Source organism: Leptonychotes weddellii, chromosome 3 (assembly GCF_054177405.1).
Source record: "Leptonychotes weddellii isolate Sample4059 chromosome 3, ASM5417740v2, whole genome shotgun sequence".
In the NCBI taxonomy this organism is placed as follows: Eukaryota; Metazoa; Chordata; class Mammalia; order Carnivora; family Phocidae; genus Leptonychotes; species Leptonychotes weddellii.
This window is the reverse complement of record NC_138371.1, coordinates 13,514,629-13,541,544: the sequence shown is the minus strand read 5'-3', so window position 1 is coordinate 13,541,544 and position 26,916 is coordinate 13,514,629. Positions and strand designations below refer to the sequence as shown.

The following is a 26,916-nucleotide window of genomic DNA, read 5'->3' as shown; positions in this document are numbered from 1 at the left end:
ATTGAATAATCTTTTAACCACTGATCTGAAATGCCACTGTGGTCAAATATAAAAATCCCGTGACTGTTTTCTGGCTTTAAAATTCTGTACCAGAGGATGGGTTAGCCTGGTGATGGGTATTGAGGAGGGCACGTTCTGCATGGAGCACTGGGTGTTATGCACAAACAATGAATCATGGAACACTACATCTAAAACTAATGATGTAATGTATGGGGATTAACATAACAATAAAAAAAGAAAAAAAAATTCTGTACCAGAACAGTTAGTTGTTAGTTTTGACATCTAATAGGGCAAGTACGCACTAAGTATTCTTGTTTTCAAGTTTTATTAGCAAATATATATATATATATTTTTTGGTCAGTCAACATTTATTGAACACCTTTATTAGCAAATCTTAAAATGTTTTCCTCTAGATAAACTTTGGAACTAATATCAGGTAATCACACAAAACAAACAAGTAATAAGGTCCTACTAGGATTTTGATTGGGATTGTATTTGGTTTGTAGGTTAATTTTGGCAGAATTATAATGATCTTTTATACCCAGGAACTAGTCTGTTTTTTAATTTAGTGTCTGTCAGTAGCATTTTATACATATGTACATACATACTTACATGTTTATTTTTATTTCTTTTTTTAAAAGATTTTATTTTTAAGTAATCTACACCCAACGTGGGGCTCAAACTCATAACCCAGAGATAAGAGTTGCATGTTTTACTGAGCCAGCCAGGTGTCCCTACATACATATGTTTAAATAAGATGGTGTGTATATGAAGTATTTTAAAGTTGCTTTTACTATTGTGACTAAGATTTCTCTCTTTTGGGGCACCTGGGTGGCTCAGTTGTTAAGCATCTGCCTTGGGCTCAGGTCATGATCCCAGGGCCCTGGGATCGAGACCCACATCAGGTTCCCTGCTCCACGGGAAGCCTGCTTCTCCCTCTCCCACTCCCCCTCCTTGTGTTCCTACTCTCACTCACTCTCTGTCAAATAAATAAAGTCTTTAAAAAGAAAAAAAGATCTTCTCTCTTTTCATTTTTTTAGGGCGGGGGAAGGGCAGAGGCAGAGGGAGAGGGAGAGAGAGAATCCAAAGCAGGCTCCATACCCAGCACAGCGTGCAAAGCTCCATCTCCCAACCCCAAGATCATAACCTGAGCTGAAATCAAGAGTTGGACGCCCAACCGACTGAGCCACCCCCCCCCTTTTTTTTAATGTAAACTACCCCCAACGTGGGGCTTGAACTCATGACCCCAAGATCAAGAGTTGCATGCTGTATGGACAGAGCCAGCCAGGCACCCCTCTTTTCATTTTTTAACTAGTTACTACAAGTATATAGAGAAACTATCAATTTTTATTATTTACCTAGTATCCAGATAACTTGGTGAATTCTGTCTCTGGTTGGATAGCTTTCAAATGATTCTTTTGGATGTTCTTGTCAGAAGGGCAATCATACGCAAACAATGAAGATTCCTTTCTCCTCTCCTTTTCCAGTATTTATGCTCACTTCTTTTTCTCATCATTGCGTTGGCTAAACTGCAGTGCTGTCTAAAAGAAATGCAATGAGAGCCACAAATATGAGCCATATATGTAACTTTAAACTTCTAGTAGGCATATTAAATAAAGTAAAAAGAAACCGGTAACTTAAATATATTTTATTTAATCCAGCATACATTAGGTACCCTCTTATCTGCAGTTTCTCTGTCAGTAGTTTCAGTTACCCTCAAGTCAACGGTGGCCTTGGAAGCAAATGCTCTTCTTTTTCTGACCTTTCCTCAGAAGGTCAGCAGGAACCTAAGACTGGTCCACAACTTCACCACCTTCACCTCTCTTCATCTCATCCCCTAGGCATTTTATCATCTAGCACAAGAAGGGTGAGTACATTAAGATAAAATGTTTTAAGAGACTACATTCACATAACTTAATATTAAGTTTTTAATTTTAATTCCAGTATAGTTAACCTAACTTTTATTACAGTATATTGTTACAGTTCTATTTTATTATTATTGCTGTTTAAAAACAAAGTTCAAGTAAATTTGAAGACCTAATAGATTTTATTAAATGATTCATGACTTGGGTAGCATCCCATCAGCAAGTAGGGGGAAGCTCCAAGGAGTTGTAGAAAATGGAAGAGGATGGGGTGAGAAAGTTATTAAAAAAGAAAAGGATTGAGGGGCTCCTGGGTGGCTCAGTCATTAAGCGTCTGCCTTCCGCTCAGGTCATGATCCCAGGGTCGTGGGATCGAGCCCCACATCGGGCTCCCTCCTCAGCGGGAAGCCTGCTTCTCCCTCTCCCACTCCCCCTGCTTGTGTTCCTCTCTTGCTGTCTCTCTCTCTGTCAAATAAATAAATAAAATCTTTAAAAAAAAAAAAAGGATTGTTTCATTCAAGATCATCTTCCCTTATGGGGATGGCAGGGGGTCTTATGCAAATTAAATCATCTTCCTTTTGGGGGTGTGTGGAGAAGGCCCCTGTGACATATTACTTCATTGAGGCTGATCAGAAAATTCCTGACTGACCCCATTAAGACTACATTTCTTGGGGAGGTTGAAACTGCAAGATTAGGTATTAAGTCCATATATGGTGATTTGGCTTAAGTGATGCCATTTCAGGCCTGTATTTTTCTTTTTAACATTGTTAATCTCTTACTTTGCCTAATTTACAAATAAAACTTTATCATAGGTATGTATGTATAGGAGAAAACATAGTGTCTGTAGGGTTCAGTACTGTGTGTGGTTTCAGGCATCCACTGGGGATCTTGGAATGTATTCCGTCCCCCCCCCCTGGGGATAAGGGAGGGGGAATACTTGTATCCAAAGTATTATTTCAACATATAATCAATATAAAAATTATTAGTGAGATGTTTTACATTTTTTCTGTACTAAGGCTTTGTAATATGAAGTTCCTTTTAAAGTTGATAATTGATATTTACTTTCCTTAAGTACTTTTTTTTTTAAATACATATACTGACATGATCACACCTTTCCCTGCCATTTAAACTGCTAATATAGAGAATGATAACAGAATCCTGGGGTATAATATAAAAATATGTTTGGTCTTTGTCCCCACTACTGGCACGGAGCTCCTGAAGACCCTTGGAATTTCCCGAGTGATAGGAGTCTTTTGTTATTCATAAACACTCCCTTTGAACACCTGAGTTTATGCTAATGAAGCAACTTAGGTTGGGTTTCTCTAGATAGCCTCAGGATGGGGCTGGTCACCAGAAAGACCCAGTGATAGTTTAAACTTCAGACCCACCCATCGACCTCCTATGAGGAGTGAGGGGGCTGGAGATAACAAACTCTTGAACGATGAACAAGCTTCCGTGTTGGTGACCTGGGCCAGGTGCTGGGAAGGTGGCACACCTGGGGAGGGTTTGGAAGTTCTGCGGTGTCTCCTCTCCCTGTCCCTTGCCCTATGCACACCTTCCCTTTGGCTGTTCTGGAGATGTATTCTTTATAATAAACCAGTAAACATAAATAATGGGTGTTCCTGAGTTGCCATTCTAGCAAATTATTGAACTTGAGGAGGGGATTGTGGGAATCCTGGTTTGTAACCAGCTAGTGACTCGTGACTAGCAAGTGGGGAATAGTCTTGGCGGGACTAAGCCCTTAACCTATGGGATCTAGCTCTTGTAAAATAGTACAAAACTGTAGGTCAGTTCTAGCTTTAATAAAATTGTCTTTAAAAGTACTATCAATGTGTGCACATGGTGGAGGAATTTTTAAAGTAATTTCTTATCAGAGTATGTTTGCAGAATGTAAATTTCCTGAGGCCTTACATCTCAGAATATTTCTTTATTCTTCCTGGCAATTGATCAGGAATTTAGCCAGGAGTAGAATTGTGATTTAAAATTCATTTCCCTCAAAACTTTAAAGGCATTGTTGATAGCCTTCCAGGGTTGCAAAGACATCTGAGGCCAGCATGATTCTTTCTCCTTTATAGGAAGGGTGACTATAGGGGCGCCTGGGTGGCTCAGTCGTTAAGTGTCTGCCTTCGGCTCAGGTCATGATCTCAGGGCCCTGGAATCCCCCGCATCGGGCTCCCTGCTCGGCGGGAAGCCCGCTTCTCCCTGTCCGACTCCCCCTGCTTGTGTTCCCTCTCTCTCTGTGTCTCTCTCTGTCAAATAAATCTTCAAAAAAAAAAAAAAAGGAAGGGTGACTATACATCTTGGTTTGTCTGGAGCACTTTCGGTAAAGTATCCTTATGTATTGATCAGTTATATAATTATTTGTAGGTGACCTACTGTTTGGTTTTTTTTGGAAGCTTTTGGGATAGTCTTAAACCTAGTGCTCTGAGAATTCACAAGGTTGTGTCTAGAGGTCACTTATTTTTGCCCCCATTCATCTGCTCAGCACTCCGTGGGGCCTTTTCCAAACTGAAGACTAGCATCCGTCAGCTCTGGGATATTTTACTGCCGAGTGCTTCAGTAATTTCTGCCTCTTCATTCTCTTGGTTCTTTCTAAAACTCCTTTTAGTGGAACTTGATCTTTTGGATTAATTCAACACCTTGAAAAAGGACTTTGACTACCTCCATTTTGACCTCAGACTTTCTAATTAAGTTTTTCTTTCCTGCTTATCTCTTTAACTCAGGCAAAAGACCCTGCACAGAACATCTTGTGATGGGAACCGAAACTACCCCCTCAAGCAATCAGGAGTGCCCTGAGCCAGCCAGACTTGTGTGTGTGGTTGATCCCAAGACAGTGATCCACCTGAACTTCACTGCCCACCTGCATGTACCCACTGACCTTGTCCCACATTTCCTTGCATAAACCTAGAAGTATTTTCAGCACTTTGGAGGCAGTCTTTTTTTTTTCTTTTTTTAAAAGATTTTATTTATTTATTTGACAGAGAGAGAGAGAGCGAGAGCAGGAACACCAGCAGGGAGAGCGGGAGAGGGAGAAGCAGGCTTTCCGCCAAGCAGGGAGCTGGACGTGGGACTCGATTCCAGGACCCTGGGATCATGACCTGAGCTGAAGGTAGACCCTTAACGACTGAGCCACCCAGGCGCCCCTGGAGGCAGTCTTTAAAACATCAGTCTGCTCTGTTCCCTGTGTGGGCCTCACTGAAATACATTTCCTTTCTCATTTCCCCACCACTTGAGTCTCTGCCTTTGGTGAGTGGCTGACCCTGGACTTTTGGAAACCCCAGAACCCCTATGCCTCTATAGCCCTGTGCCCCCAGCTACAACCTTATTTTTAAAAGTCTTTTTGATTTCTGTTTTTTACTTCTTTGATTTTGCTTCCTTTCTGGGAAAATATTCTCAACCTTTTTTCTAATATATCTGTTGATGTTTAAATTTAATATCAGGTGCTATTCTTAATTTTAACAAGAGTTTTTTCTTTTTAGTCCTGTATGGTGCCCCGTTCGTGTTTCATCAACAAGAGCGTCATATCTTTTTGAAGGATTAGTCACATGTATTTAAAGTATTCCCTCTATTTCTGCATCGTCTGTTTCCATCCAGTTCCGCCCCCTTTTCAGTTTTCATTTGTGTCTTCCATCGTGATGGGTTTTTGTTAAATATCTGGTGATCCAGAACTTCATATTCTCTCTGGATTATTGATTCTTATTTTTCTGTTTCTAGGTGTACTTCCCCCCCCCCCCCCGCCGTATCTATAAATTTCCCACATTGGCATGAGATTTAACACTATGAGAGATCTGATAGGCTATTCTGCGTACAAATCTGGATGGTTCTTCAGAAATTTGGGTAATATCTAAACCACTTAGCACTTTGCAGGGCTTACAGGGCAGTGCCGGTGAGATACTACCTTTGTTTCTTAGAGCTGCTGTAACACCATGAATTTGATGGCTTAGCACAACAGAGATCAATTATCCCACAGTTAAAAGGGGCCAGAAGTTGACTGGGCTGAAATCAGGCATTGGCATAGCGGTGCCCCCTCCAGAGAAGAATCTGTTCTCGCCTCTCTAGTCGCTGTGCCTGCTGTACTCGGTGGCCTGGCTCCAGCCTTCCAGGCCAGCGGTACCTCTCTGCTCTGTCCTCACGTTGCCTTCTCAAAAGGAGTGTCAGATCTGCCACCTTTCTTCTAAGGACGCTTGTGATGGCATTAGGGCCCAGCTGGTCATCCCGACTGCTCTCTCATCCCCTGATCCTCAATTCAGTCACATCTGCAAAGACCCTTTTCTCAAGTAAGGTAACATTTGCAGGTTCCAGGGATTAGGGCCTGATACCTCTGGGGTCATCTATCAGCCTGCTTCCAGGTACTTAAGAGTTCTCCAGTGCTTTCTGTGCTTTTGCAGATGCTATTATTACAGCCTGTGGTTTCCTCTCTCCGGTCTTTGCCAAAAATCTGTGGATCCGCTCAGTTCTTAGTCAGCCTTCCTTGACCTTCTTTTCTCCTTTGAGACCAAGGACTGCATTTACCTGTCTCTTTCCTTAATACAGCCCATCTCCTTATCCAGTAGTTTTGGCCATGTCAGTACTGTTTGTCTTGTCGGTCTCTATCTCTGGAGCGGGAGCTTTTTGAGTCCTGTGGGCACATTTCCAGAATGGGAAGCATTGGGTATGGAGCCGAGTAGGCATTCATTCACTAACTAGTTGTTGAGGAGATTCAACATTTATTAAAGGCCAATTAAATACCAGGACCTGTCATGTTGGGCCATTTAATTAACAAAACAAAATATGATAAAGTATGCACATGTGCCAAAATTTCTCCAGGGCAAATTTTTTAAGGAGGCATTTGCTAGGTCATAGGAATTTATATTTTCAGCTTTTGCTGGATGCTGCCAAATTACTTGCTCTCTGAAGTGGCTGCACTCTTGTTCCCTCTATCCTTGCCAATGCTTGTGATGTTTTTTCTAATTAAAAAAATTTGATAGGGGGGAATGATAATGTTTTCATTTGTGTTTCTTTGATAGTGAGGCTGACTATTTCATAGTTAATGGACGTTTAGGTTTTTTTCCCATGGACATATGTAGCCTATTTTTTCTACTGAGTTGTCTTTTATTTATAGAAATTCAACAGATATTCTGGATATGAATTGTATATATATGTTGTCGTCCCTATTTACATATGAGGAAACTGGCATAAGAAATAGCAGGTAAATTTGTAAGATTTCCCCCCACCCAGATGGATAGATGGATAAATGGATGAATAAACGAATGAATTTGTTTAGAGTCATTGCTAATGAGAAAGAGTGGGGGCTATGGACCTGGGGATATCTGGTTTTAAGGCCTAGTCCTTTTTTTTTTTTAAAGTATATCTGGCTCCCTCACAGGGAATGAGGAAATTAAGAATGAGTAGTGATATGCTAAATTTTGTCAAAATACTTAACTGTTAGTTCCACTTACAGGCTCCTGTGTGTTTGGGCTCATGTTAAATTATTATTATTATTTATTTAAATGCCTATAATGACCGCAAACCTGCCTGCTTCACAAGCATTTGAGAAAATCATTGAGGGGGGTGCCTGGGTGGCTCAGTTGTTAAGCGTCTGCCTTCGGCTCAGGTCATGATATCAGGGTCCTGGGATCGAGCCCCACATCGGGCTCCCTGCTCAGTGGGAAGCCTGCTTCTCCCTCTCCCGCTCCCCCTGCATGTGTTCCCTCTCTTGCTGTGTCTCTCTCTGTCAAAGAAATAAAATCTTAAAAAAAAAAAAAAATCATTGAGGGACGCCTGGGTGGGCTCAGATGGTTAAGCGTCTGTTTGCCTTCGGCTCAGGCCATGATCCCAGGGTCCTGGGATTGAGCCCCACGTCTGGCCCTCAGCTCAGCGGGGAGTCTGCTTCTTCCTCCCCCTCTCCCCCTGCTTGTGCTCTCTCTCTCTCTCACTCTGTCAAATGAATAAATAAATCTTAAAAAAGTCATTGGGATAGTGGATAAAAGTGTTGTATACACAGTGAAATACTGTTTATAAATCTTAGTAATTATTCTTCTTGACCATTACCATTATGAGAGAATAAACTCAGTATATGCCTTTTTAAAAGTTTTGGATGTACCTTTTTATTTTAATAGACTTTATTTTTTAGAGCAGTTTCAGGTTGAAAGCAAAATTGAGCAGAAGGTTCAGAGATTTCCTATATACCTCTGACCTCATTGTATATCAATAGTCCCACACCAGAATGGTACATTTATTGCAGTCACTGAACCTACACTGATACATCATTATCACTCAGAGTCCTTATTTTACCTTTAGGGCTCACTCTTGGTGTTGTACATTCTGTGGGTTTGGGCAAATATGTAATGATGTTTATCCACTGTAATAGTATACAGAGTGATTCTACCACCCCCCAAATCCTCTGTGCTCTGCCTGTTCATCCCATTTTCCTCCTTAACCCTCGGCAACCTTTTACTGTCTCAGTAGCTTTTCCTTTTCCAGAATGCTGTAGAGTTGGAATCAGACAGTGTATTAGCCTTTTCAGGTTGACTTCATTCACTTAGTAATGTGCATTTAAGTTTCCTCCATGTCTTTTCATGGCTTGATAGCTCATTTCTTTTTAGTGCTGAATAATATTCCATTGCCTGGATGTACCACAGTTTATGCATTCAAGGACATCTTGGTTACTTCCAAGTTTTGGCAATTATGAATAAAGCCGCTATAAATATTTGTATGTAGTTTTGTTTTTTTTTCCCCATTAGTCATAAGCTTTCAGCTCATTTGGGTAAATACCAAGGAGGCTCAGTTGCTGGATCATACTGTAAAGAATATGTTTAGTTTTCTAGGAAACTGCCAAACTTGTCTTCCAAAGTGGCTGTGCAGTTTGCATTCCCTCCAGAAACGAATGAGTTCCTCTTGCGCCGTATTCTTGCCAACATTTGGTGATGTCAGTATTTTTGGATTTTGTCCATTCTAATAGGTGTGTAATGATACATAACGTGCTTTTTTTGATGAAAGGTTACATGATAAGATGTCATTTGCTAGTGTGATAGATGGTGTTTTCAAAAAAAGCAGAAATTTTTCTGTGAGTTTTTGGAAGTAAAAATATCTCCAGGAAAAGGCTGATATTTGGCTCTGATTGATTAGACTACAAGTAGTAATGTTTGTCTTTTTATGTTTGTTTCGACAGGTATTGAAACAAAGACGCAGATCTTGAAGGCACTGGCACCTCCTACCATTGTCAACTGGTAAAATGTTAATTTTGTTAACTATAAAATACTTCTGTTAAGCATACAATGTATTAAGTTAAAACCAAGTATCTATAAACTGTCAAAAACATTTTTTTTAATTCTTCCCATTTTGTGATTGTAGAATTACGAAAGGAGAAGGTAGCTTTCCTACTAATTTTGTTTATTTTTTTTAAAGATTTTATTCATTTATTAGAGAGAGGGAGAGGGAGAAGCAGGCCCCCTGCTGAACAATGAGCCTGCTGATGCTGGGCTCGATCTCAGGAACCTGAGATCATGACCCTAGCCAAAGGCAGACGCTTAACCAGCTGAGCCACCCAGGCGCCCCTTTCCTACTAATTTTAATTCAGTACAAATGCATTAGAACATTAAGCCATGTTATTCACCAATATCACTGATCTTTTCTCAAATTGAATTTCATTTAAGTATTTGTGTGAGCGTTTGTGAACTCAATAACCTCTTTATTTTGTGAAGTTTAGCACTAATTAGAGTGGTATTACCATTTCAGCATGTGCTAGTCATTTTAAATTTGTGTTAGTGTTATTTGAAATTCCTAACTGGACATTTTAACAGAAGTTGTTGGTTGCAGGCCCGGAAAACAGCAGTGGGCTTTTTGTTAACCTGCAGCAAGTTCTACATGTTACTCATAGTTGCAGTGGGCTAGAATGTGGCAAGTTGTAGTCTTTCCTTACTGTGGCTCCTGAAGTGAATTAGTTTCTTGAAATTTTGGGGCAAGAATTTGAGGATCAAGTGAACTGAAACTTTTCTAGCATCTGAGTACAAGTAAAATTGGCTAGAACTGCTACAAGGAATAGTCCATGTTGATAAAATGCTTTAAGAATGCTTTGAGAATATAAAAGCAGTAAGCATTTTTATCAATTAGAATCATGAGTGTTGACATTTATCTTCTGTTTCAGAAGATCATTTCAAAATCTTTGCTTCCCTTCCCACCCCCCCACACAGATCTTTGCCCATATTGGTCGAATTTACTAATCTTTGTTTTCTATGGATTTTGAAAAGAATGCAAATAAATATTATATTTATTAATAAAAAACTAAACAGTATAGGAGTCTGTAAGTAAAAGGGTAACTTCTCTGTTCCCATGATTCTTTTGCAAGGGGATTACCCCTTACCAATTTGGAGTGTGTCCTTCTAGACCTTTTATGTGCATATCCAAGATGACCGTCTTGTAATGAAGCAGGTGTGATGGAAAGAGGAATATTCCTTGTCCGTTGATGTGCCTTCACTTTATTTTAGGTATTTCGGTGCCTACATTTTCTTGGATTGTATACTTGGCCACATGAGGAGTGCTTTGAAGTCACTAAGTGAATACATCAGTACACAGTAGTTTCTCTACACATTTCTTCTAGTGCTTAGTGGGTTTTGGAAACTCCAGACTTTGACTTTCTGGCTAAGAATGGCCCAACAGAGTTTAGATTTATAAAGAAATTGAAATTGCAAAGGTAACTTAACTGTGTAGGGGCAGCTGGCTTGCTTAGTTGGTAGAACATGTGACTCTCAATCTCAGGGTCCTGAGTTCAAGCCCCACATTGGGCATGGAGCCTACTTAGAAAATATATATATTTTTTATGTATATATATAAAATTTACTGTGTATTAAACAATGGGTGTTAAATAGTAAGGCATTTGTATAGAGGACTGCAGTTAGTATTGCCTTTATAGAGGGTTGGCTGGATTGGGGTAGACAGGGAAATGGTTATGGAGTTTTAGTACACCTACTTAGGGAACAAGGAAGTGGTGAGTGGTGCCTGGGGATAAAGTGCTATAGCAAAGTGACAAAAATAACTTTGTCTCTCATTATTTTGCCTAGACATGATCAGGTACCCAAAAAGGGAAAGGACATTTGTCACTGTATACCGGTTAAGTATATTAGGAAGTAAACAGAATGTCACAGAGGGTTTGAGGAACCTGGTGTCTTGTAAAAGTTAGAACCCCATGGTGTTACATGTGGGAACTGTGCATATTCAGAAGGCCTGTGACTTCTGAAATGATGGAAGAATTGAACTGATTTGCATGTGAACTTGTCCTTTGTGTGATGGTCAGAGTGAAGTATTTTGAGCTCCTTAAAAAATCTGGAGAAGCAAATTGTGATTACAGAGTTTTATTTTAATGCAGTTGGTGTTAGTCCATCGAAAAAGGGTGTGTAGAAGAACATTAACAAATAGAGTTGTACATGAATAAATGTAGACCCATTACCATAGGTATTGTCTAGTGTCTTAACTCTGTTAGAGATGCACAGCAAGTCCATTATTCTTATTTTTTTCCTTGGTGTTCAGTTATATTGGTTTAAAGTATTTTCTGTCCACGATTCTAGTAATTTACATTTAAGTATTTTCTAGAGTAGACAAGTTCTGATGGCCTTCACTCAACTTGATGATCCATTGTTCCACATTCAGATGGTAACAGAAAAGGTTATCTGTGCATATAGCCATGCAGTAGAGAAATTATTCAGAATATTGTCGTTCCTATGTGAAAGTGATCTAGGTTTGAAGTTTGGAAGGAGATGGGAACAGCAGCAGGTTTGCTGTCCTTTTGGCTAATCACGAAACAATTTCCTAGAGTAGGGCCAGATATTTCTCATAGCTGTTGAAGGTAGATTTCCTTTTTCTTGTGCCTTCTAGTTTTAAAACACAGTCTAGGTTTTGAACACTTATGGCAAAGCTGCAAGAGGCCAGAAAGCTGGGCACACTGGAGAATGGTGGAGAAGAGAGGGAAGACCATATCTTCATAGCTTTAATTTTGAAAACTCTTGTTTCAGAAAAGCTTTATTAATGGTAAAATAGACAGTTTATGGGAAGAAGAAAATTTATGTAAAAAGTTAAGGAAAAATAGAATAAGATTATATGAATAAAGTGAAATACAGTAAAAGGCTTTTAAGTATTTACTGAAGGAAGTATTGCATGTTTAAACCTTATTCTTTTTTTATTTTTTTAAGATTTTATTTATTTATTTGACAGAGACACAGCAAGAGAGGGAACACAGGCAGGGGGAGTGGGAGAGGGAGAAGCGGGCCTCCCGCTGAGCAGGGAGCCCCATGAGGGGCTTGATCCCAGGACCCTGGGATCATGACCTGAGTCGAAGGCAGATGCTTAACGACTGAGCCACCCAGGTGCCCGTTAAACCTTATTCTTAATTAACGTTTAGATAATACAAATAATGAATTTGATATAATGTTGGTTGTGATGCAGGTTATTTATCCTGTAGTTACATATTTCTACAACATACTTACAGTTCTTATTATATATATTATTTGCTTTTTCTTAATTTTTTTTTAAAGGGAGAGAGCTGGGGGGCTGGTGGCAGAGGGGGAGAGAGAATCTTAAGCAAGCTCCACACCCAGCGCAGAGCCTGACCCGGGGCTTGATCTCACAACCCTGAGATCATAACCTGAGCTGAAATCAAGAAGTGGAAGCTTAACCGACTGAGCCACCCAGGCCCCAGCTTCGTTTGTTTTTAACTGATATGCCAAGATACAGATAAAGGGCTTTTGGGATGAGGAAGGATATGGAGGAAAAGATAAGGAAATACCGAAGGAATCTTACTGAACAGTGTATAAATTCTTTTTTTTTTTTTTAGATTTATTTATTTATTTGAGAGAGCGAGAATGAGAGAGAGTACATGAGAGGGGGGAGGGTCAGAGGGAGAAGCAGGCTCCTCGCCGAGCAGGGAGCCCGATGCGGGACTCGATCCCAGGACTCCAGGATCATGACCTGAGCCGAAGGCAGTCGCTTAACCAACTGAGCCACCCAGGCGCCCCAGTTTATAAATTCTTAAAATTAAAAGGTATAGATTTAGATTGGGTAGATTTAGATGGTGTAGACTAAAATTATCTTGAAAATCTTAATTTTGACAAGTTAATCTCTTTACATTCTCAAAGGCTAAATTTACTTGAACTATCTTCTCAAACGCGTACTTTATTTTGCTTATTTTAAGCACATTACTTTTGTTGACATATTTCATATGTTTGCAACTATTTAGCCTCTGGCCTTTGAATTTTCTTTAATTTCATTTTCTGTTTTTGCTGTAGGGAAGAAAATAGTTAAGTTCAAAAGTGAAATTGTTAATTGAACTACCAACCAATCCACTCTCTTAGGTTTAGATTCATGTAATACTAAATAAAGTACTTACCTGGATTGAGTTGAAGTTACTAAGACCCCCAAGTACCAACCATCCAGGCTGATGTCATTATATAATCTAATCATGTTCTCCTGAAATATTTATATAGGTGGCTCTCATTAACCATTTTGGAGATAATTGGAATAAGTAAGGAATTAGTACTAACGGCCGGGCGGGGGGTGGGGTGGGGTGGGGTGGGGTGGGGGTGGGGTAAGTAGTCCTATTCAGTATTGTTATAATACAGTCAGGGCATTTAATTCTTGGCTGGTTAGGACACACTGATGAATTTGTCAAAACAGTGCTGTGAAGTAGGGCTCCTAAGGTTTAGTTTCTCTGCCCTACCATTTGGATAATATAATGATGACTGAACATGCCATTCCCCCCATTTCCTTTCTATGGATCAACTGTAAACAAAATTCTAGGATAAAAAGCTGCACTTGTATATAGAGAATTTCATATCACTTCTTTTGGATATGACAATAAGGGGAGATATATGGCTTGGAAGGTGAGTAGAAAGCAGAGGAGGAATAGGTTTTCCCTTAGATGAGGAAGGTGAAGCAACATGATTCAGAACCCTGAGCGCATGTAGATGTGTGAGTTGTCTGGGTGGGGGGTGATGGGGGTCTACCACATGACAGGATTGATGAATGGACAACAGAACCGCCTCTGAGGACTCCCTGTGTGTTGCTGGGTCTTGGCATGAAGTTATTAGCCGTAGGCATAATACTATAAAAACCCTGAGAGTTAGGGAAGTTTGTTGCGGATCAACTTTTTTAGACGTATGGAGGCCCAGTAAGTTGAGTTGGTTAAAAAGAGTTGGTCCCGAATTATATTGCATTTGCGTTCTTTACCTTTGGGACAGGAGTGGGACCCACAGGGTGGGATCCGATAGTTTTGTGTCATAAACTCCAAGGATATTTAAACTTGAGCATGGAGTACTAGCCATGAGAAAAAAATATTCTTCATATATGTATTTTCTTAAAGATAAATTTGTCATCACCTAACTGAAGCTCATGGAGAGAAATCCCCAAAATTGACTAGTGAACTAGAGATGCTAAATGGAATAGTACCAATTCCAAATACAAGATGTGTTAAGTATCCTTATTCTCTTATTATTATTCCATAAGGAATTTTATGGATGCATCTATGATTTCAACTGCTTCTAACCTTTAGAATCTTAAATGCCTGAAACCTGAAATGATGATAACCTGTGGCTGAGGCCGGAGTGCTTCTTGTGAGGCAGACATACCACCCTTGGCGCGTGCTGGCTGCTGAGTCCTCTTAACGCTCTTTGATACACATACTACTCCTCTTCACATTTTACGGGTGAGGACATTGAGGCTTAGGAAATTAGTTGACCTAAGGTGACATTTAGTAAGTAGTAGAACTAAATGTCGGACTCCGTCTGTTTGGCTCCTTGGCCTCGCTTCTCGGTAAGCATACATTTGACTTCAGTATCTTCAAAGTCAGTGGGGGTATAAATAAGAAATAATCACGATGAAAGAAGAGTATTGGCATTGGTATACATAGTTTGGCATGAATGAATTTAAAATGCTACGAACACGTGCATTGCATATTGTGGTTTATGTAGAGCGTGTTCACCTGATTTCTTTGTTCCCAAAGGGAGTTTTGTGAGGCATTTATTACCACCCCAGTTGTATAGTGAACTTGAAGCTCTGGAATGTTAAGGGAATTGTCCCCTGTTACACAGTGAGTAAGTGGGGAGGCCAGCATCACACCAAGAGCTTATTGCCATAGTTCTAAAAGGAGCAAGTCTATTGGACATTTTTATATGCAGTCAAACTAGTGTTGCAAGTAATAGTACCTTCATTAGATTATTTAAAGTATGTAAATAAAACTAAGTAAAACTGCTTTGAAATTTTGCATAAACAGAACTTTGTACCCAAACCAACTATACTAATAACTAGCATTTATAGTGCCTTTGCATTTTTCCAGAGTCCTTTATTACTTGCTGCATTCCATTTTATCCTCACTTTAAATTTTGTGCGTTAGATAAATGATGACAGACGATGACAGACATGGGAAAATAAGGCACAGAAAAGTTGTTTCATAAACAAAAGATCAAAATTAACTAGTGGTAGAATCCAGGCTACAATTCACTTATTCCATGAGATGGTTAATTGTAGGGTGACAGGTTTGCCTAAAACTTTCCTGGTTTTAGTACTGAAAGTCCTGTGTCTTGGGAAACCCCAAAGTCTGAGGCAACCCAGAGTGGTTGGTCATTCCTAATAATTGTCACACTTGGTGGGGGCCTGGGGATGGGATTAGGGTTGCCATATAAAACATAAGGCACTCAATTAAATCTGAATTTCAGATAAACATTGAATAATTTTTTTACTGCATGTTCCATATATATGTATGGGACATATGTACACTAAAATTTGTTCATTGTTTATCTGAAATTCAACTTTAATTGGCTATCTTCTGTTTTTATTTGTTAAGCCTGACTGTCCCAAGAGTGAAGGGACATTCTGATGTATAAAAAGATCACTTAGCTGCTTTTTTATGTAGACCTTAGGCTTTATACATTTATCTGCTTAAATAAATGTACCATCTAGCAGTACTTGACTCTTGTTTTTTTAGTTACGTGGGTAGAGATGCAAGAGGTCAGGATGAATATATGAAATCAATCAAATCTACCACTCAGTGCATTAAAACTGGTGTGTGCATGTGGGTGCACGCGTGTGCGTGTGTGTGTGTATGTATGTGTGTGTGTGTGTTGGTTGGTTTGAAGCAGTTTTGTACTTGGCAGGAAATTTAACCCAGAGATGAGCCCATTCTATCTTTGTTGGATCAGTCTGTCAAACACTGGCACATTCTCACAGACCATCCATATTGTCTTTTTAAAAAAGTATTTTTGCTGTTGTTAAAATAGTGGACTCACATGATTCAAACTGAAAAGGAAGTAAAGGTTTTCCTTACTCCCTTCTTGGACCTGTTCATTTGCCCACTATGGAGACAGTCTGATCTGATTGGAAAACGTTAGAATTTTAGAAATGGACCTTAGAAATCTTCCTGTTGAGTTTTTTTTTTTTTAAAGCATGGGAACTCTTGCTCTACCCACCGCCCACCCTCCACCAAGGGGGAAGAGTGTCTTGTATAGAAGACAGGGATAGAAATGGGTTCCTCTGATCATTTACTTCTTCAATGTTTGGTGGTTTTCAGTACTCCAGAATTGATTTGGGAGCGCTTGGCATCAATACAGTTTAGTCTTACAATAGATTCACGTGAATTCCATCATCGTTAATGATGAGAAAATGACAATTTATTGACTTAGACAAGGTCTCATAGTAACTGGTGGCAGAGCCAAGACTAGTATATATGTATTTTTATGCTTGTGTTTTTGTGTATGCATTTTTAAAACCCCTTTTCTGAAAGAGGAGAGAGGGAAACAAGCCATAAGTGACTCTTGAAGATAGAGAACAAACTAAGGGTTGATGGAGGGAGGTGGGTGGGGGATGGGCTAGATGGGTGATGGGCATTTAGGAGGGCATTTGTTGTGATGAGCACTGGGTATTGTATGTAAGTGATGAATCACTGAATTCTACTCCAGAAACCAATAATGCACTGTATGGTAACAACAAGAACAACAAATTCAGCCACCTCCCCCCAAACCCTGTTCTGTATTAAGCTGAGAAACATATAAATTCCCTTGCTTAAATTCTGTTTCCTATTTGATTTCATTCAAGACAATACTTTTTAATTTTTTTTAAACATTTTTTTTTTTAGATTTATTTATTTGTCAGAGAGAGAAAGAAGAAAGGAGCAGGGGGAGCGGCAGGCAGAGGGAGAGGGAGAAGCCGACTCCTTGTGGAGCAGGGAGCCCATTGTGGGACTTGATCCAAGGACCCCAGGATCATTACCTGAGCCAAAGGCAGACACTTAACCGACTGAGCCACCCAGGCACCCCTCAACACTTCTTAAAAAGAACATCTGGCTTGTAGAAAAGGAAGGTGGGTTGAAAGTAGATTTTTAAAGAATATGTCTCAGTCAGGGTTAGGGAAGTCAGGGGAGTGTATTTGTGGTTCAAAGAGAATATTCCAGTCCTATTGTTATTTCAACTATTATAATAAAAGGATTGAAAAAGTTTAAAAATTACAGTGAATAACTGAAATTATGTAAAGTGAGTTGGCTCTGTCAGCTGCTTTTCAATTTTTAATGTAAATACGTTTATGGTAAAGACTTGCTGAATTTTCCTCCCTTCCTCTTTCTCCCCTTTTCCCCTTCCTCCCTCCCTCCCTTCAAATAGGTCTTCGGGGCCAAAATTTCATTTCCTCTGGTTAGAACAAACAAGCCTGGTAGTTTTCTTAAAAAGAAAAGGACATAACTATTATTTCCTCATAAAATTTCCTAGTTGTGAATTTGGAAGTTAATCTAATTCAGATGATAATATGACTCAAGCCTCTAACAATGCTTTTAGTAGACTTTCTGGTACAGAATTTCTTTCTTTTTTTTAAAGATTTTATTTATTTATTTGAGAGAGACAGAGATAGCGAGAGCAGGAACACAAGCAGGGGGAGTGGGAGAGGGAGAAGCAGGCTTCCTGCCAAGCAGGGAGCCCGATGTGGGACTCGATCCCAGGACCCTGGAATCATGACCTGAGCTGAAGGCAGCCGCTTAACGACTGAGCCACCCAGGCGCCCCTCTGGTACAGAATTTCTTAACCTCTTTATTTGTTGTATTAAGGAAGTACTTACATGGATAAATGGCATCAATTTTCAGCCATACACTCTAATAAAGTCATAGAGCAGTAACAACTGTGGGGGTCAGAGTTGAAATTTTCAGAGCTATTAAGCACTGTGTTAATATTTGGAGTTTTAGAAAGGACAAATCCTTTGTGTTTCCTCCAGTAAAGGAAGAGTGAGAACCACCGTATTATGCAGTACTGAGGCAACCTAATAAATTAGCTTTATGTTGATATTTGTAAGAATTAGGAAAAGCTCCTATGGTGGAGTCTGCCTTTTTAAAATATTTTACTTTTTCTTTTTTTTTTTTTTTGGGGGGGGAGCAGTGCGTACATAGAGTGAATGTTTTAAACCATTTTTCTGAGCCAGATATGTATTCATCTTTCTATTATGGTTTTAGTCTTGGGAAGCCTAGAAGTGAGCATGTTCATCAGAGCCAGGGACTTGCCTCTAAAGAAACTTTCCTGATAGCAAATCATAGTTGCTAGTTGCATTTCTCATTACAACTCATTAGACCCCAGTCTGGGAAAGACATCTTTCTTTTTGCCCTTCTTGACTCAGTTTCTTATTTCAAAACAAGTAATTTAGATAATTTTTCAGGGACTCTTTTGGTTTGTGTAGAATGTGACTTTTGTGGAAAGGAGTGTCTGTCTCTAGAGTTGTGAAGGACTCTTTAGTTTTTTTCTTTTTAACAATAAAATATTAACCCTAGAGTTTAGGGACTGTGGAGAAATTAAAAAGCTTGGGTGGGAGTCAAACACATAGGTTAAAATTCCACCTCATTTGTTAGTTCTAAGTACCTTTGAGCATGATCTGTTTGAAATTAGGTTTTTTTTTTTTTTATAGAGGTGATAAAAAGCTCCCTACACAGTGCTTGCATTCTTGGTACTCAGAATTGCTTCCCATTTATTGCAAGCTTGGTGAAAAATTCTAGGCACATCTCACAGATTTCTTGATATCCATCTCTGTGCAATCCACTTATTTGTACTTCATTAGAGGTAACATGCTAAACTGTATTTTTTTCCCCCAGATACGAAGTTACATAGTGCTGAAGCATGTTTGGGTGTTGTAGGCTACAAGAAAAACACAGGAGGAAATAAGAATGGGTAATGGGCAAGTTAATAAATAAATTGGGGAGAATCCAGATATCCTTCTGGAGCATTTTCTCATTGCCTCCTCTCTTTCCTGGGTATTCTCTCTGCTCCTAGTGGATCTGTAGAAGAATTCAAGTTTTGGGTTTCTGCCCTGCTCTGGAAGTGGAGCTTTTCAGGTGGTATTTTGGCTGGGAGTGGGAGGGGGGGGCAGAAAGACCTACTGTCCTAGCATAGTAATGTACTGGTGTTACTGGCCTCTTCCCTCCTATAGACATCACAGAAGTCTCCAGTTCTGAGCCAGACTCCCATTTCCCTTGTTCAGTCCTCCAGCTCGGGGAGATTAATGGATTGAGGTACTACTGTGTTGTATCTCTCCTGTGCCTGTGAGGTTCTTGAAGTTTCTCTGTTTAGATAGCTGCAACCAGATCTAAGCAGGTAAAACCTTTTAATATATTAGTATGAACATGGTCCCTGTGGCAACCTACTGGTTTCCCCCTCCCCCACAGTACAGGCATTTACAGTTTCCTGTTACTAAAACATATGTTGTCTGTGCAAGTTTTTCATATGATTTGCAGCCCCCCCACCCCCGCATTTAAAGAAAGTGGGAGTTAACATAGGTTGTATGACTATGATAATAATACTCCTTCAGTAACTATTTAAAAACTAAAAGTTTATCCTAACATGAGAATTTCATATGTCCCCTAAGTGTATTATTTGAGAGAGATTTGTAGGTGGACGTTAATCTGTATTACTTTGCGCAGAGTTATTTCAATTCCTGCCCTTAGCTTTCTGACAATTATGCAAAATTTTATCTGCCCTTCCTCCTCCACCACCTCCTTCTCTTACGCCCCAGGTGTCCTGTGTTCTTCCTTTAAAGTAGTAGAGGCCACTCAGGGAAGGATTTTCCTTAAACTTGATCATTATGATTTAAAACTACCTGCTAATTAAAAGATGCAAGATGTAAATAATTTCTTTTGACCTAACACAATGGACCATTTACATGTGTTTGAGTCTAGCTAGTCATAATCACACAATTTTACATTTTGAGATACTTGCTCATCTATCATTGTGTAAATAATGATGGGTCATTTTCTTTTAATATTGTTAAACTTGACTCAACTTATTATTTTAATTAGCAATTCTGAGAGTATGGTAAAGATGGAGATTTTTATATTCTTTTCTTTTTTTAATTTTATTTATTTGAGGGGTGCCTGGGTGGCTCAGTCAGTGAGGCGTCTGCCTTTGGTTCCGGTCATGATCTCAGGTTCCTGGATCAAGCTCCACATCTGGCTCCACGTGGGGAGTCTTGTCCTACTCCCTCTGCCCCTTCCCCCCCGCTTGCGCGCGCTCTCTCTCTCAAATATTAAAAAAAAAAGATTTTATTTATTTGAGAGAGAGGATGTGTGTGTGTGCACAAGCAGGGGGAGTGGCAGAAGGAGAGGGAGAAGCAGGCTACCCGCTGAGCAGGGAGCCTGACCCAGGGCCCTGAGATCATGACCTGAGCTGAAGGCAGACACTTAACTGATTCAGCCACCCAGGTGTTCTGGAAATTTTTATATTTTTTATGGTGGAAAATTAATGTACTTTGACCCATTGTAGCCTCATTTAAATATTTAGAAATAATTGCTTAAAAACCTTGACTTGTCCATACTGTTGTCAGACATAAAACCATGCAGGCCTGTATATACATTTTTTTTTTTCCTTTTAAGAGTTAGCAAGGTACATGGAAGTCCTTTCAGGTCAATTGCAAGTACATATAACTAGTTTTTAATGTTTGCATTATTGTCCATACTGTGGATGTGTATGTTCTTCAGCTATTCTTGGATTGATTTAGATCATTTTGTTTTCAGTTGTTGAAAGAATGTTTTCCATGGACAGTTTACTGATATAGTAGGGTTTATTCAGCAATTCATTAATCAGGCAGCATCCAATCTGGTAAATAGAAAGGAACTCCAAAGGTGAGGTTTTTATAGATCAAAGTGAGCAGGAACAAGGAAGTTACACTGGACCCTTGCTGATTGGTGAAAGCAGGGTTAAATTCCTTAGATGGAGCATATGCTTAGTGGGCAAGCGGTGATTGGTTGACCTGGGTCTTCCTTTTCTCTGCCAGGTAACCATGGAAACTTAAGTTTTGGTTTGTTGACTTGGGTCTTAGCATGAGTCACTCCATCTTGGGCCTAATCTGGTTACTTTTAAGTTTTTTGCCTCTGAAACAATACTGGCATGTCCTCCAAGCTTTGCCTTTAGATTGTACTGCTTACTATTCCTTCTTGGTGCAGTCGTCTGTCTCCCTGTTCCTGAAACTTGAACATCAAGTTTTCTGTGACTGCTTCTGTCTTGTCATGATTCTTAGTGGTTTCAGTATCTTTCCAATACTGTGGTCTTTGTATTTCTTGACCTCCTGTCCTTACATGCTGTCATACCCCAGTTTGCCTTTGCTACCTGTTTCTCCATGAACAATAGCTGTATGCCTTCTACATATCAGCTTCAAGCATTCTACTCAGACCATCACCTCCTGTGGTTCCATTTTACTCTCTTAGTACCTTAACCCAGCAGTCTGTCACCACACAGGATCTGAATGCATTGATCCTATCTCCTTATCACAAACCCTTTCCCTTCTTATGGGCCATCCTTCTTTCCTCAGCTTAAATCTCCCTGATCAGTCATGGAAGTAGTCTTCATTCCCTTGTCTTTCCGCCCCCTCCCATGTTTTGTTCTGGTACTTGCCTGGTAAAACCCTTTCCTTAGTTAATTCAGCTCTCTGCCGGTTCCCATTTCTGCTCCACCAGTTGAACTTGGCTGGGAAGCACACAACCAGCTCGATGGGTCTCCCTTTACATCCAGGAATCAGACTTCGGGTGGACCTCATCAGCTATCAGGTGATTCTCCTGTCTCCTATTTTCCTGTTCTCTCAGATGACTGTTTGATTCTTTCTTTCTTTTTTTTTTTGTTTGATTCTTTCTACTTAATTTTCTAATACCTTCCTTTCCTCCTCTCTCAGTCAGTGATTTTTCTTCCTATTACTCTGAGAAAATAAAAGCACTCAGAATTTTCTACTAGCTCCTGGTACCACCCACATGCATCTGTGTCCCTGTTCCTATGTACGGCCAACCTCTTCACTTGGATGCTGTGTCACACCCTCTCTTCTGTATAATCTTTTCCTTTCCTCCACTGGGTTCCTAGCTATCAGTATGCAGACAAGCTGTAACTATCTCTTTGAAAACAAAAGAATGCTTTGTCCTGTCCCAGTATCCATTTCTCTCTTCCTCTTTAGAGTGCTCCCACTGTTCTTTCCTAAGCTCTTTGCAGTTGGGCTTTAATCCTTATCATAGCTATTTTCCAAGTCAACAATGACCTTCACACTTTTTTTTTATTGTAGTAAAATATGCGGAACAAAATTTACCAGCATAACCATCTTTAAGTGTCCAGTTCATTGGCATTAAGTAGATTTCACATTGTTGTGCAACTGTCTCCATCATCCATCTGCAGAACTTTCCTGCCATTCCAGACTCTATACCCATTAAACACATCTTGCCAACCCTCCTTGCCCTCAGCCCCTGGCAGTCACCAGTCTGGCTGTGTCTATGCATCTCATATAAGTGGAATTAGGTATTTGTCCTTTTGTGTCTGCCTTATTTAGTGTCATGTTTTCAAGATTCATAGACATTGTAGTATATATCAGAACCGTCAGAACTTCATTCCTTTTTAAGGTTGAGTAATATTCCATTGTGTGGCTCTATCAACATTTTGTTTATTTATTCACCTGCCAGTGGACATTTTGGGTTGCTTCCACCTTTTGGCTATTGTGAATAACTTTGCTATGAAGCTTGATGTACAAATACCTGTTTGAGCCCCTGCTTTTAGTTCCTTTGAAAATATACCCAGAAGTACAGTTGCTGGATCATCTGGTAATTCTGTGTTTAATTTTTTGATGAACTGCCATACTGTTTTCAGTAGCCGCTGCACCATTCCACATTCCCACCAGCAAAGCTTAAGGGTTCCAGTGTCTCCACTTCCACATCCTTGCCATCCTTGCCAGGACTGTTATTTATTTTTTTTGCTAGTAGCCATCCTGATGAGTGTGCAGTCTCTTCTCACTGAGGCTTCGATTCACATTTCAGGCCTCATCTTTGTTGACTTGTAGGTAATATGTAGAGCTGATCAGTGTCCTCCTGTGACTCTACCCTTCCGATTTTCCTTAGCTAACACTGACCCCTTCTGTCATGCCCCAGGACTCTCAATTTTGATCTGCCCAGGATCTGCTCTTTGCACTTCTCACTCCCTTGGGCATGCCAGCCAGTCTCATGGCCGAAGATACTGGCACTGTTCTGAGTTGCCTTCAATGAAACCTGTTCCTCCTGCAGTCTTCCCTTCCTTAGTTAGTGATGCAGCTGAGTGGTTTTTCATTATTTTTTTACCTTCCTAAAGCAACAGCCTTCTCCATCCCCGCCCCCCCCACCAGTGTTGTTCATTTCGTTTAGCCTGCGCATGTGTCTCTGTAGCTGTTCCAACCTGATGGTATTTAGTTACTTGTTCGTGGTCTGTTTTGTGTTTTGTTCATGACTGTGACTTAAGTCATCCACAGGAGTAATTGGTGTTAATTCTGTGTTCAATAAATGATTGAGAAATAAACAAATGATTGAGTCCTTATTCATATGTACTTAATACGCACTTGCTTTTCTGTAGAATAGAGTTCCGAGTGTGGGTTTGTATGTGGGTTTTAAGTACTGCAGGATGGCTTAATGGACTCTGGATATTACAGTCTTTAAGTCATTAGTAGTGGAACTATTGGATGAAAATCGTCAAGGCTTCATTTTAATTTTAATTCTAAGTTTAAGGAGAACATACTGTCTATTTGGATAAACGATCTGTGTTTTTTTCTCTTTTATAGCTTCTCTGTACAAACTCTTTTTTCCTATGTGTTGCTGATTTTTTTTTTAATTTATAAGAGCTCTTTGTATATTTTGTCATGTATTATTTTTTCCCTGAGTCTTGTTTTCCTTTTGATTTTCAAATTGTTTTACCAGACAAATGTTAACTCTTTTTTTTTTTTTTTTAAAGATTTTATTTATTTATTTGACAGAGAGAGACACAGCGAGAGAGGGAACACAAGCAGGGGGAGTGGGAGAGGGAGAAGCAGGCTTCCCGCAGAGCAGAGAGCCCGATGTGGGGCTCGATCCCAGGACGCTGGGATCATGACCTGAGCCGAAGGCAGACGCTTAACGACTGAGCCACCCAGGCGCCCCCAAATGTTAACTCTTTAAAAAAGAATTGATAAGAAAAATTTGAGAAACATGCACAGTGGAGTACTTCTCAAACACTGTACATAAGATTACGTGGTTGCTGTTTAAAAAATGAGTCTGCTATTAGAGTTTTCAGTTTATAGATATTGGGGAGGTAAGGAAGGGGGGGACGGCATGTCTGAAGAGTCTTCTGTTTAAATACTCTCCATGGTAATTCTGGATATGATTGGTCTATGGATCACAGTTGAGTAGCACTGCTTTAAATCTACTGTGTTTGGAGGCATGGCAAAGCAGTAGACCGATCCAAGGAATAGAATCATGTCTAGAAACAGATCCAGTTGTGAACGAGGACTTACTATTGAAGATGACATTGTGGTTAATTGAGAAAAGGGTGGTTTATTTAATAAGCAGTTCAGGTAGTACATCCGAAAGCAAAAGTTAGCTTTCTTCCTTACACAGTATAGAAAAATAAACTCCATATTGATTAAAGTTCTAGATGTAAAAATTATGCAAATACTAGAAAAAATATTGGAGCCCATTAGTTTAACCCTGGTATGGATGAGGCCTTCTCAACATGGACTGGAAACCTGGAAGTCATGAAGGAAATGATGAACAGATTCAATTGTTCAGGTTTGCTTTCTGAAAGGTGTTGCTCACTGTAAGATGAGGCAACATAATAGAGCACCGTGACTTTACTGGTTCTCTAGATTTTCCACAGCCCCTTCAGCAAATGCAGTTGGCCAGAGGTTTGTACTTTACCCAGTTTTAGAAGCGCGTAGAGTCTTTTAGAAGGCTTTTAGAACAATGAAATGTCGTAATTGCATGTGGCTGGTACATGTAGGCTGCATTTGATGCTACTGAACACTTCTCCTTGGCTCTCCCAACCCTTGGCCTCGCAGCACTGCCTTCTCGGGGTTCTGCTATTATTGGTCTTGCCAGTGGGATTTTCCTGCTCAGTCTGGGCTTTGGTTTTCCTCCAAAGTTTTCTGTCCTTGAACTTGATTTTGGAGATTTCCTACCTTTTCATCCTTCCTCTGATTATGGCTCTAAAATGTGTGCTTCTAGCTCTGATCCCTCTTACCCTTCGCAGCTTATATATATGGATGACTCACAGGCATCTCATACTCATTTTCAAGACTTGTATTCATCTCCTTTCCCCAGCCGTCCCACTGCTGACCAGCTACTGCTTACATTTCTGTCTCGGTTGAAGGCACCCAGACTGTTTTACCTTCTTTCACTGCAGCTGCTCTGATTCGTGCCTTTATTCTCCAGGACTCGGATGCCGAAGCCACTGCGCTGTATTAAGACAGATTTCGGCTGCTGGGGAGGACTGGAGGAGTAGCTGCTGCTGCCACCCTCTGGGCAGTCGGGAGCTGGAAATCCTAGCTGCTGGCTTGGGCCCCACACCTTAGCCACCTTACTCCTAGGAGTAAAGGAGTCTCTCCACTTTCTCTTATCTGATTGCCTCCCCTCCAGTTCCTGCTGTTTTTAGCGTAATGTTATTTTCTAAAACACTGGGATGCGGTGTGCATTGAAATGCAAATGAAGTTTCTTCACCAGCAATTTGACTTCAATGCCCTACTCTCATCTCTTCACCCCCACCCTGCTCTACTAGTGGTTGATGGTTCCCTGATGAACACCTGCTGCTTTGGGTGCTTGTTCAAATGATGTGGTGTCAACTATTCAGAATTTCCCTTCTCCCGGCCCCCACCTCCCCAACCTTTTGCTAGTACTACCCTGTCTTGATTACTATTACTTTGTATTAAGTTTTGGAATTGAGATGTATGAGCCCTCCAACTTGGTTCTTTTTCAAGATTGTTTTGGCTGTTCTTGGCTACTTTGAATTTCCATGTAAATTTCAGGATCAGCTTACAAAATTCTGTATAAAAACCAGTAGAGATTTTGGTAAGGATTGTGCTGAATCTGTACATCAATTTGGAGAACTTTGTCATTTTTAATGGTATTAAGTCTTACAATCCATAAATGGGATGTTTTTCTACTTATTTAGATCTTTAATACCTTTAAATAATGTTTTATGGTTTTCATAGTACAAATTTTACACTTCTTGTTATCTCATCCTATGTATTCTTTTTTTTTTAACGGTAGACCAGACAGAGTGGTGGGCAGCAAAGCAACACTTTACTGAGTAATAGCAAAGTGATAGTACAAAGCTCCTTTGGAGGAGGGACCGGAGAGGGTTGCCTAAGTATTATTTCTGATAGTGTTGTAAATATAATTGTTTTATTGCTAGTGTATAGAAATATAGTTGATTTTTTTGTATATTTGTCTTCCATCCTGCAACTTCTGCTGAACTGTTCTTTTTTTTAGTGGATTCTTTGGGATTTTCTATACAGTCATCATCTTATACAGTCATCACCTGCAGATAAAAGTCTTTTTATTACATTATTTTTAAATTCAAAACACAGATACATGAAATTAAATTTCAGGGAGATTACTACATGAGATTACATTATTCTCCTGAGTTATTAAAATACATCTATTTCCCTGCAGCTCTGATGTCTTGGAAGTAGTAGGATCATTTGTTTTCGTGGTGTCATTTTCCTATATAGAAACCTTCAATGGCTCCCCATCCCCTTAATGGCACAAATCTAGATTCCCTGGACTGTTTTTCCAAATTACTGCATAATACATTGTCAAAGAAAACAG

The 26,916-nt window shown here is 39.9% G+C and overlaps 1 protein-coding gene across 1 annotated transcript in view; it reads left to right on the top strand.

Moving 5' to 3' along the window:
• Nucleotides 1-26,916, top strand: part of ACSL3 (acyl-CoA synthetase long chain family member 3) — a 70,543-nt gene that overhangs the window by 14,112 nt on the left and 29,515 nt on the right. The window contains exon 2 of the mRNA XM_081815304.1: nucleotides 9,013-9,070. The gene's annotated coding sequence lies outside the window, so the exon portion shown is untranslated. The remainder of the gene's footprint in view (nucleotides 1-9,012; nucleotides 9,071-26,916) is intronic.